Source organism: Pteropus alecto, unplaced genomic scaffold (assembly GCF_000325575.1).
Source record: "Pteropus alecto unplaced genomic scaffold, ASM32557v1 scaffold139, whole genome shotgun sequence".
Classification (NCBI taxonomy): Eukaryota; Metazoa; Chordata; class Mammalia; order Chiroptera; family Pteropodidae; genus Pteropus; species Pteropus alecto.
In genome coordinates, this window is record NW_006443567.1 from 1,580,486 (window position 1) to 1,593,666 (window position 13,181).

The window sequence follows — 13,181 nt, forward strand, 5'->3', positions numbered from 1 at the left end:
GACAAACCTACAGCGAACATTACACTCAACAGTAAAACTAAAAGCATTTTTCTTAAGAAGAGGAACAAGACAAGGAAGTCCACTTTCACCGCTTTCATTTGACATAGTATTGGAAGTCCTAACCTCAGTAATCAGACAAGAAACAGAAATAAAAGACATCAGAATTGGAAAGGAAGAAATAAAACTGTCATTATTTGCAAAAGACATACTATAGAGAACCTTAAGATTCCACCAAAAAATTGTTAGAACCAAAAAATGAATTCAGTAAAGTAGCAGGATACAAAATTAATATTCAGAAGTCAGTAGCATTTTTATACATGGATGATTAAGTATCAGAAAGAGAAATTAAGAACACAATATCATTTAAAATTGTGTCAAAAATTATATAATACCTAAGAATAAATTTAAACAAGGAAGTAAAAGACTTGTACTCAATAAATTATAAGTCACTGAGAAAAAAAACTGAAGAAGATACAAACAAATGAAGTATATACCATGACCTTGGATAGGAAGAATTAACATTCATAAAATGTCTATAATATCCAAAGCAATCTATGCATTCAATGCAATCCTTATCAAAACACAATGGCATTTTCTTTTTAGTAATTTTTTAAATTTTTAAATTATAGTTGGCATACAATGTTAGTTTCAGCTATATAACATTGATTACACATTTATATAACTAACCAAGTGCTCACCCTGATAAATCTAGTACCCTTCAGACACTGTACATAGTTATTGCAATATTATTGATTATATTCCCTATGCTATAATTTACATCCCAATAACTATTTTGTAGCTACCGATTTGTACTTAATCTCTTCCATTTTCACCCATTCCCTCACCCCGCCTCCCATCTGGCAACCATCAAAATGTTCTCTGTATCTATGAGTGTTTCTGATATGTTTCTCCATTTATTTTGTTCTTTAGATTTCACATGTAAGTGAAATCATAAGGCATTTATATTTCTCTTTCTGACTTACTCCACTCAGCACAATACCTTCTAGGTTCATCCATGTTGTTGCAGATGACAAGATTTTATTCTTTTCTTTGACTAATAGTCCACTGTATATGTGTACCACCTCTTCTTTATCCATTCATCCACTGATGAACACCCAGGCAGCCTCCAAATCTTGATTACTGTAAATAATAGTGCAATGAATACATAAATTCTCATGTTGCTTCTAAGTAATGTTTTGGGTTTCTTCAGATAAACACCCAAAAGTGTGATTGCTGGGTCCTTCTTTGGCTCTTGCTATAACTTTTCTTTCAAAATCTATTTTGTCTATTATTAACCCAGCTTTTTTGATTGTTTCTACTTTTATGAAACATCTTTTACCTTTACTTTCAGTCTGTGTGTGTCTTTTGATCTGAAGTGAGTCTCTTATAAGCAGTATATGTAATGGTTTTGATTGGAGCATATAATTCATTTACATTTAAAGAAATTGTTGTTAGATATGTAATTATTGACATTTTATTATTCATATTTTTGACATTTTTTTTTCCTTTTTCTTCTTCTTAAAAGAGTCCCTCTAATACTGGCTTGGTGGTGATGAACTCCTTTATCTTTTTTGTGCCTGGGAAGCTCTTTATCTGTCCTTCAATCATAAATGATAGCTTTTCTGGGTAGAGTAATCTTGATTGTGGGTCCTTGCTTTTCATCACTTTGAATATTTCATGTCCACCCACTCTGGCCTCCAAAATTTCTGTTGAAAAATCAGTCTTATGGGAGCTCCCTTGCAGGTATCTAACTTTTTCTCTTGCTGCTTTTAAGATTCTCTCTTTGTCTTTAACCTTTGGCATTTTAATTATGTGTCCTGGTGTGGGCCTCTTTGGTTTCATCTTGTTTGGTACTCTCTCCTCTTTCTGGGCTTGTCTATTTCCTTAACCAAGTAAGGGTAGTTTTCCATCATTATTTTTAGAAATAGGTTTTCAATTACTTGCTCTCTCTCTCTCCTCCTTCTAGGATCCCTATGATACGAATGTTGGTGCACTTGATGTTGTCACAGAGGCCCCTTAGACTATCCTCATCTTTCTGAATTATTTTTTTTCTTGTTGCTGTTCTAATTGGGCATTTTCTGAAATCTTCTTTTCTAAATCGCTTATTGCATCCTCTGTTTCATCTAATCTACTGTTGATTGTTCCTAAGGTATTCATTTCAATTATTGTATTCTTCATTTCTGCTGGGTTCTTTTTTATGTTTTATATCTCTTTGTTCAAGCTCTCACTGAGTTCCTCTACTCTTCCCCTAAGTTCATTGAGCATCCTTATAACCAGTGTTTTGAACTCTTCATCTGGTAGATTGCTTGTCTCTGTTTTGTTTATTCTTTTTCTGGAGCTTTGTTCTGTTCTTTTACTTGGGACATGCTTCTTTGTCTCCCCATTTTGGCTGCCTCCCTGTGTTTTATTTTTTCCTATGTATTAGGTATGGCTACTAAGTCTCTTGCTTTTAGTAGAGTGGCCTTATATAGTAGGTATCCTGTGGGCCCCTGTGGCACAGTCTCCTTGGTCACCTGAGCCAGGTGCTCCAGGTGTGTCTCTTGTGTGGGTTGTGTATGTCCACCTATTGAAGTTGAGCCCTGGTTGCTCTCCGCAGGTCAATGGGAGGAACTGATCCTTGGGCTGATTAGTTGTGAGGACTGGCAATGCCTACAGCGGAAGAGCTGGTATACAGAAGTTGACCCTACTGAGCAAGATTCACTTTAGCATGGCTCTGGCGCCTGCCCAGTTTGCCCTTTGGGTGTGTTGTCTTTGGATGTGGCCCTGGGTTGTGTTTCAGCTCACACTGAAGCTGTACACTGGACATGCATGCAGGGGCCTCCTAGAAGCAGCCCTGTTGCAGGCCAACTTCAGCCACATCCTGTACCTTTCCAGAGCCATGTTGTATGAGCCACCAAGCAATCCGCAGATGGCTGCCACCTGCACAGGGCTGGAATATGCCTTGAGAAACCAAGCCATAAAGCAAGGTTGGCTGCCACTAGTACCCGGCTTGGGGCTTCTCAGCAAGTTACAGGGCATATAGAGGCCAGATGCTCCTTGTTTACATTTTGTAAACCTTTGAGAGATTTTAGAAAAGTTCAGAGCATGAGCAAAGAGAAGCCATTTGTATAGAAAAGCCACTAAAGCAACTTAGGTTGGTCTGCAAGTTGGGTTGAATGGAATCCCCTGAGCAGGGTGAACGGTGTTAGCCAGGTTGATAGGGACTCATATATGGTGACCATCAGCATCTGCACATCTGTTGGGGGAGGGCTCAACAAGGGAACCATGCCCTCTGCCAGTACTTCTGCCTGGGAGAAAGCTGCCCTTCCAGTCCTTGCCCTGAAGTCCTTAATGTATGTCCCTGGTGCCTTTCGAGTTGCTGCCCCAGAGCTCAAGCTCAGAGTGAGTGAGTCCGTCAGAGATTAAGTCTGCACACACTGGTCCCTTAAATTGAATGTCTGTGCCTCCACAGGCACTCCATCTCACTCAGCCACAATTTCTACTGGTTTTCAGGGCCAGAAGTTGTGGCAACTTCTCTTACTGTCATGGGAATCCTGAGATGGAGAGCCAAAAGTGGGACCAGAAACCCTCGCTCCTCCAAGGGGACCTCCGACATACCCCTCCTGATTTTCAACCAACACGTGGATGTGGAACCAGCCCGTTCTGCAATGCACCCCTCTCATCAGTGTCAAGATGGCCTCCTTTGTGTGTTCTCAGTTGCAGAACATCTGTTCAGCTAGACTTCAGGCAACTCCAAATTATGCTGTTCTATAGTTTAGTTGTAATTTTATTTATTTATTTTTTTTAGGCGAGGCAACCCTTGGTTGACCTTACAGATTGCAAGGACCTTGTCAATTTACAATCACTTATTTTTTAAGCCTACAGCACCTGGTCTTCCTAGGTGGTCTCCCATCCAAGTACTGATCAGGCCTGACCCTGCTTAGCTTCCGAGATCAGATGGGATTGGGATTGTTGAGGGCGGCATGGCCATAGACGTTTAGATATAATTTTGATGTTATTGTGAGAGGAGGCAAGCGCAGCATTTTCTACTCCACTATCTTGACCAGAACCTCACCCAATGGCATTTCTCAGAGAGCTAGAACAAATAATCCTAAAATTTTTGTGTAACCATAAAAGATCCCAAATAGCCATGACAATTTTGAGAAAGAACAAAGTTCTTTCTCACACTACCTGATATCTAACTACACTACAAGGCTATAATAATCAAAACAGCATGGTACCAGCATAAAAACAAACACATCGATCAATGGAACAGAATAGAGAGCCCAGAAATTAAGCCCTGCCTCTATGGTCATTTAATCTATGAGGAGGTGAGAATATACAATGGGGTAAAGACAGTCTATTCAATAAATGGTGTTGGGAAAACTGGATAGATACATGCAAAAAAATGAAACTGGACCAACTTCTTTCACCATATATAAGAATAAACACAAAATAGATTAAAGACTTCAATGTAAGACCCAAACCATAAAACTCCTAGAAGATAGTGAAGAAGCTCTCTGACATTGTTCTTAGTAAGATTTTTTTTCTGATATGACTCCTAGGGCAAGGGAATCAAAAGAAAAAAATAAACTGGGACTACGTCAAACTAAACAGTTTTTGCACAAATTAAACAATCAACAAAACAAAAAGACAAACTATTGAATGGGAGAATATATGTGCCTACAATACATCTGATGAGGGATTAATATCCAAAATTTATAAAGAACTCATATAACCCAACACCAAAAAACAACCAATCTAATTTAAAAATAGGCAGAAGACCTGAACAGGTTTTTCTCCAAAGAGGACATACAGATGTCCAATAGACATATAAAAAGATGCTCAACATCACTAATCATCCGAGAAATGCAAATTAAAACCACAATGAGATATCACCTCACGTCTGTCAGAATGGCTATCAATAATAAATCAACAAACAACAAGTGTTAGCAAGAATGTGAAGAAAAGGGAACCCTCGTGCACTGCTGGCGGGACCGTAAATTGGTGCAGCCACTATGGAAAACAGTTTGAATGTTCCTCAAAAAATTAAAAACAGAACTACCTTATTACCCAGCAATTGCACTTATGGGTATTTATCACACACAAAAAAATACTAATTCAAAAAGATATATGCACCCAAATGTTCACAGCAATGCTATTCACATTAGCCAAGATATGGAAGCAAACTACGTGCCCATCAACAGATGACTGAATAAAGAGGTGGTACATATATACCATGGAATATTACACGACCATAAAAAAATAAAATCTTACCATTTGCAACAACATGAATGGACCTAGAGGGTATTATGCTAAGTGAAATACATCAGAGAAAGAAAAATACTATATGATTTTACTTATATGTGGAATATGAAGAACAAAATAATCAATCAAAGAAAATGAAAACAGACTCACAGATATAGAGAAAAAGCTGTTGGTTGCCAGATGGGAGGAGGGTTAAGGAGCTGGGTGAAAAAGTTGAAGGGATGAAGCAGCACAAATTGGTACATACAAAATAGTCACGGGGATATTCATGAAGTACAGCATACGGAATATAGTCAATAATATTGTAATAAGATTATACTCATCACTCAATCAACCACAAAATCTAGGTGGGCACTAAAGTAATTGGGGGGATCACCTTATACATTATATAAATGTCTAACCACTATGTTGTATACCTGAAACTAATTTTTTGAAAAGTAGCCCAATGAGTTATACATAAGCTCCAAGCCCTGTTAGATATTTCCTTTTTTGTATTCCTCTATTTTGAACAACTGCTATGTTCCCAAGAACTTGTTAGCTATGGGCCCTCCCTGGAAAAGAAAAAACTGAGGTCATATCCTCCATTTGGTGGCAATTTGCTCACCTAACCTGCTGACCTTTCTCCGTGTTCTCTATGCTCACCAGCACTGTTTTAACCTAGATCCAACTTCCTGTTTCCTAATAAAAGCCAATCGACATCGAAACCAGAAATATTGTCCCTGTTCTGAGCAACAGTGGGCCTGAAACTGAAGTTGCAGGAGACATTACAAAAAACTAAATAGTCATTATCAACTGACAGCAGACCTTTTATCAATTTAGTTAACCATCTCTGGCAATGACTCTCTTTACAAGAGTGAAACAGCTAGAGTGTGGCTATTTAAATACTGTAAGAATTAGAAGGGTCAGGAGATAGAGTTTAGCCTCATTGAGCTTTTGCAAATAATGATGAATGAGATCTTTCACCTTGGTCTTAGAGAGGATTTTATGAATCTGACGTCAAAGGCAAGAGAAATAAAAGCAAAAAATAAATTGAGACTATCTCAAACTAAAAAGCTTCTGCACAGCAAAAGAAACCATCAGCAAAGCAAAAAGGCAACCAACTGAATGGGAGAAGATATTTGCAAGCAACATCTCCAATGAGGAGTTTTATCCAAAATATATAAAGAACTTACACAACTCAAAAACAAACAAACAATAACAACAACAAAAAACAATCCAATTAAAAACCGGGCAGAGGACATGAACAGATAATTCTCCCAAAACAAATAGCCAACAGACATATGGAAAGATGCTCAAGTTCACTAGCTATCAGGGAAATGCAAATCGAAATCACAATGAGGTACCACCTCACACCTGTTAGAATGGCTATTATTAACAGGGCAAGTAATAACAAGTGTTGGAGGGATTGTGGGGGAAAAAGAACCCTCATATACTGCTGGTGAGAGTGTAAACTGGTATAGCCACTAAGGAAAACAGTATGTCGGTTCCTCAAAAAACTAAAATAGAATTACCATATGACCCAATAATCTGTTTTCTGTTTCCTCAAAACTTTAAAACATTTATCTGCAGTGATATATGCACCTCAAAGTTCATAGCAGCGTTATTCACAATGGCCAAGACATGGAAACAACCAAATTGTTCTTTGATAAATGATTGGATAAAGAAGTGGTAAATATATACAATGAAATAATACTCAGCCATAAGAAAAGATGAAATACTGCCATTTGCAACAACATAGATGGATCTTGAGATTATCATACTAAGCATAATAAATGAGACAGAAAAAGTTGAGAACCATATAATGATTTCACTCACATGTGGGATATAAAACTGAAAGCAGCAAATGAACAAACAAGACAAACAAAAACTCTTAGACACAGACAACAGTTTAGTGGTTACCAGAGGGGAAGAAATATGATGGGGGGTAAATAAGGGTAGAGGAGGTCAAATGTGTGGTGACAGAGGGAGATTTGACTTTGGATGGTGAACACCCAATACAGTATACAGATGATGTATTATAGAATTGTACACTTGAAACCTATATAATTTTATTAACCAATGTCACCCCAATAAATCTAATAAAAATTTTTAAAAGTCATAGTTCCATGGTCTCCATAGCTATTGAGATTATACTCATCACTCAATCAACCACACCAGATCAAAGAATTCCCTGCCTCAGAGGCTGGACTTGGAGCAGCTCCTCTGAAACCTCACACCAGGCTTCCTATAATCAGGAATGCAGCTTTCCCCTGTTCCCCTCCACAGAATGAGTTATCTGGAGGAGGCAATCCAGTCTAAGTTATGAAAGCCTATTAGAGATCATCCTGGCTTGGTCACGAGGAAGACTCAGAATTGAAAACCTAACAACTTGGCCCTTATGCTCCACAGGGTGATTCCACAGAGAACTAGCTGATACATTTATGCAGAAGACATCATCACCTTGTTTTCCAGAAGCTGAGCCTGGAAAAAGTTTTATTATATTCTCTCACTGATAGAGTGTATGTGCAATGGCTGTCCTTAGGCATGAGGGTTCTAGAACAAAATCTCCACATTTCATCACTTCAGAGGGCACTATTCAAATTGCAATCTATGTGAGTGGTGTCTCCTTGAAATTGTATTGTGCACAACTTGCAGAATCACAGTGTGCTAAGCAGAATAATGGTCCTAAAGATACCCATGTCCTTAATCCTAGATATGACAATATGTTAGGTTACTTGGCAAGGGAAAATTAAGGTTGAAGATGAAAATAAGGCTGCTAATCCACTGACCTTGAGAGAGGGAGTTTACTCTGTGTGATGGTTAATTTTATGTGTCAATCTAGCTGGGCCAAAGTGCCTACTTATTTGATCGAACATTGTTCTGGATGTTTCAGTCAGGGTGTTTTTAGATAAAATAAACATTTAAGTCGGTGAACTTTGTATAACGCAGACTTCCCTCCATAATGTGGGTGGGCCTCATCCAATCAGTTGAAGGTCAAAGGAATTCTCCACCACATGGCCTTTAGACTTGAACTGCAACATTGGTCCTTCTCTAGTCTCCAACTGTTAGCCCACCCTGAAGATTTTGGACTTGCCAGCCTCTACATTTGCATGAGCCAATTCCTTAAATCAATCTCAGTCTTTCAGTCTCTCTCAGTCTCTCTCTCTCTTTCTCTCCACCCCCACACACATACATACACACACACACACACACTATGGGTTCTGTTCCTCTGGAGAACCCTGGCTAATATACTGTAGTTTATCTTGTTGGACCCAATGCAATCACAAGGGCCCTTTAAATATAGAAGAGGGTGACAGAGAAGTCAGGGTGATGGGATGTAAGAAAAGCTAAACTCACTATAGGGACCATGAGCCAAGGAATGGCAGCTTCTAGAAGCTGGAGAAGGCAATGAAACATATTTGCCCCTAGAGTCTTCGGAAGAAATGTAGCCCTGCTGACATCTTGATTTTAGCCAAAGGAGATTCATTTTGGACTTTTCCCCAGAACTGTTAAGAGAATACATGTGCATTGCTAAACTGCTAAATCTGTAATATCTTGTTCAGCAGCAACAGGGAATTAATACAGCAAGGAAATGGCCCTTCTTTGGAGTCTGACACATCGGGGTTCTCACTAGTTTCTACTACCTACCGCAGGCCTGTGACTCCTTATCTGAGATTCCAAAGTCTAAAAAGCTTTGAAAAATAAAGATGTTTTATAACTTATTTGGCAGTAATACGTAATTTGATCTGGACTAATATGGAGATACTTATAGTCTTCGTTTATCTCACTTCATGTGAATATTCATATATTTCAATGCATAAATATTAATGTATTTGATTTTGTGTTGTTATCACTGACCCTACTAATGATGTTAAGTAAAATATGGTACATATACTGTATATCTTTCTAAAGTCCAGCAATTTCAGAATTTTGAAACATATATGACTTCAGATAAAAGATTGTGGATCTACCTGTGTATGATCTTGTGGAATTTATTTACTTCTTTAAGTATCAGTTTCCTCATCTGTATTACTAACTATTCAATAATTATAATAGGTGTTAGCTATTATTACCCCCTTTTTCTCTTTGCCTCATTCCTTTTACCCTTTGCCTATGCTTGTATCCCACATGCACCTACTACATTCTACAAATATTTGAGTGCCCACTATGTATCAGGTGCCTTGCTCCCTCTCTCTTCTTCAGTGCTTGTACTGAAACAATTCCCTCACAGATAACCATTAAAAAAACTGGCCCAAACTGTCCGCAACAGACCATCTCTGAACCCAATAGACAAACAACATTGAGGAATGTACTGGTCAAAGGATCAGAGAATAAGTAGGAAGAAAACATTTGTTTGCTGAGTAGAGGCAAGCAAACATTTATTAAAAACCCTATGCATACTGTAGAGCTGAAAACAAAGAATCACACAGACACAGTCTCTGGTCTTAGGAGCTTATAAAAAAACATTAATCTACAATAGAGGAAAGGTACCACAATGACCTTAGAAGTCACTGAGAAGACAAATTTAAAAATATCAGTTGTCTCAAATTATTCAACAAACATTTCTTAATCATTAATTCCCAGGACTTTCACATACATTATTTCATTTAACCCCCATCTCAATATGGCATATTTTTATTATGTGAATATGTAATTGATAAGAAACTCTAGTGCAGAAAGATGAAGTGACTTACTCGAGGTAATACAGTGGCAGTCAGGATTTGAAACTTGTCTATCTAAGCCAACTGCCCTATTCTTCACATTGCATATACTATGCTGTGGCTTAGTTTCTTTCTTTCTTTCTTTCTTTCTTTCTTTCTTTCTTTCTTTCTTTCTTTCTTTCTTTCTTTCTGTCTGTCTGTCTGTCTGTCTTTCTTTCTTTCTTTCTTTCTTTTTTAAATGCCTCTTGATTTAGATAAATTAGATGAGGTAGTAGATATGTGAAAACAAAGATTTCCACCAGAGAGTTTAGAGAAAAACACAAAATATTGTTAAATTCTTTTCATTCTCCATGGCCTTCTTTCTGGGGCATGTTTTACTTAGCTAAGGGTTACAGATACTATTCCTTAAATTTAAAAAAAAAAAAAAGTTTATCTTCCAATTCTTAGAAAGAAAAACGCTTGCTATTCTTGGGCCAAGATACACATTGTTACAAGACATTGTTTTTAACCTTTGAACAACTGGAAAACATGCAAAAGCTCCTTTTCTTTGAGTTTTTTCTCCTACTCTCTTTACACATGCAGATCACATTCGAGATTCTGATCTTTTCCCATGATGCACTTGGCTGACAGAAAGACAACCTTCCTGCACAGAAATGCCAGTTGAGTTGACAAGCAAACTCCATTAGTATGCAGTGTTTACACAGTACAGTTTAGCAACAGCAGTTCACACAGTCTGCTGTCTTGGATCGGAATTCTAATTAAGCCTTAAATCTTCTGAGTTCAGATTAATTCTTATCACTGAGGTCTTAGACTTTTTGTTGTAGAAATCTGAAGCTTTGTTTGTCTGCAAAGAAAACAGTATATAATGCATTGCCGGCTTGGTCTGAGCAGTTGTTTATAAACATCCTGGTTCGCTGTGAAATGAATGCAATTGGATTCGGTCCATGTAGATTTTTTTTCCTCATTAATTACCACTGGCAGTGGTCACTGAGGATTAGAGAACTGCACTTTTCTGGAGTTGGCTATCCTCCACTGACACACAAAATAAGGGAGTTTGTGAAACAAACATCAGTTGTTGGAATGACTATTGAGCTCAAGTTACATGCATCTCTATATCACATCAAAAAAGAACTGTATTGGTAAGCTTATAGCAAATAGTATCCAAATTCAAACAGTTTCTACCTATTAAAACTTCTAAAGTATACTTCAAAAGAGACAGCTGGAAAGCCAAGTGCCAATTCCACTTCTTTTGAGCTTTTACCTCCTCAACAAATTTCACCATCTCTGTCACAAAAGCACAAATGAAGCTTATAAAGTACCAATTACTGTAGAGCAGCCCCATTGAAGTCAATGTTTTCCCCTCCCTTAGTTCGAATGACGTATCATCAACATTATCACCTAAGATGCTTTATTGGAAATTAAAAAGAAGTGATTAGCACTAATCCTTTTCCAGAATTAGAAGTGACAGAAAAATAACACATTTTGGAACTTCACTCTTAAAAAGCAATTTTGTTTTCATTGCTATTCCTGAACAATGAACTCTGATGACAGTTCGAAAGGCTGGAGGGTAGAGGGTGTGATTTTCCAGCTAACAAAGGCTTGTAATTCTCTCTGAGACCAAAATGAAGTATTCCAAAGGTTCAGCCATGTGCAGGACTTGAATCTTGCTATTGCCAGAGACACCTCACTCAGGAAGTTCTACAGAGCCAACAGAACAGTCTACAGTGTGAGATCCAATGGACTGGCATTGTTATCTGGTAGAAGCCCCACTGAAGGGAGACAAAATTTCCAGCTTAGACAAGACATAGCATTAATTGGCTAATGGGTGAGGAAAGAGCGTTGTGCTTGTGTTATTCTGAGAGTATTAGAGAGGTATAATTTAATTTCTGCAAATACTGAATTCAGAGAAAATTTTAGAAATCATTCCCATTTTTGTTGGGTAGGCTATGTGTTTCCTAAGCAGAAGTAAGTTTGGGTTCCACAAAGATAAAGTGTAGAGACGATTACTCAAAAGTTATTTTAAAAAGGAGTTTCAATGGTTCTGGACTTGGGGGCTAGTTACATGCCTCCGGCGAGGGATAAGTTGAGGAGAGAGAAGAGCCTCCTGGACCACTAGACAGATAACGGGTCATGAAGCATCATGTTCATCCAAGTGAGCCTAAGACAGGTCAAGACTCACAACAGGAACTAAATAATATTAGTTCTAATAGGTTGAAGTAAAGGTTTTTGATCAGGAAAGTGTAGTGATGAGAAGTAGCTTTAGGAAAATTCACTTGGTAGCACTATGTAGGATGACCTGGATCTGGAAGAAACTGGAGAGAGAGAGAAAAATCAGGAGACATAATGACATAGAATGGAAAATATGAATTAAAAGTAAAACAACAGGTCAACCTCATTAGTAATCAGGAAAAAACAAATTAAAATAACAACAAAATAATTTCTCCTGTCAAATGTGCAATAAATGAGTCAAGCAATATCATGTATTAGCAAGAATTTGAGGAAAGAGGCCTTTGGAGGACAACTTGACAGTATCTCTTAAATTTTTAAATGTGCAAATACTATGATGCAGGAATTTCACTTATAGAAATAATACTACAAAAAAATGGAAATGTAGGATATTCACTGCAATGTGGTAATAATCGAATAACCACAACAAAAATAACAACCAAAAATGCCCTGGAAAAAACACTCTAAATGTCCATCAGAAAAGGGCTGGTAAAATAAGTGGTACATCCTTATTTTGTTAGCACAGTTTAAACAACAGTTTAAAAGAGTGAGGAAGATCTGTATGTACTGACATGAAATGATCTTCACATGTGCTAATAAGCTGGAAAAACAAGTTAACATAATAATGTATATAGCAGGGGTCCTTAACCCCAATATGGGTCAGTGGCCTGCTAAGAACTGGGCTGCACAGCAGGAGGCGACAGAGCAAAGCTTCCTTCATCTGTATTTGCAGCCGCTCCCCAGCTCTAGCATCGCTGCCTCAGTTCCACCTCAGATCATAAGGCATTAGATTCTCATAGGTCCCTGGTACCAAAAAGTTTGAAGACTGCTGGATAATCCCATTTATACAAAAATAACCCAAACCAACCAAATATGTCTATATATGTATAGAAAAAGGCCTGAAAGTATACACACCAAACTATTATTAACTGAAGCTACCCTATTTTTTTAATTACTGAGTTAGAACTATGCCTGACATACTATTAAGTGAAAAAAGCATGTCAAAGTGAAATACGTATATAGTATGGTCTTATGTATGTGTTTGAAAATCTGTATGTTTATGTTTCA

At 37.6% G+C, this 13,181-nt stretch overlaps 1 pseudogene; it reads right to left on the reverse strand.

Annotated features, from left to right (window-relative positions):
* Positions 1 to 3,855: 3,855 nt before the first annotated feature.
* On the reverse strand, positions 3,856 to 3,974 carry LOC112472888 (annotated as a pseudogene).
* Between the last annotated feature and the right edge of the window lie 9,207 nt (positions 3,975 to 13,181).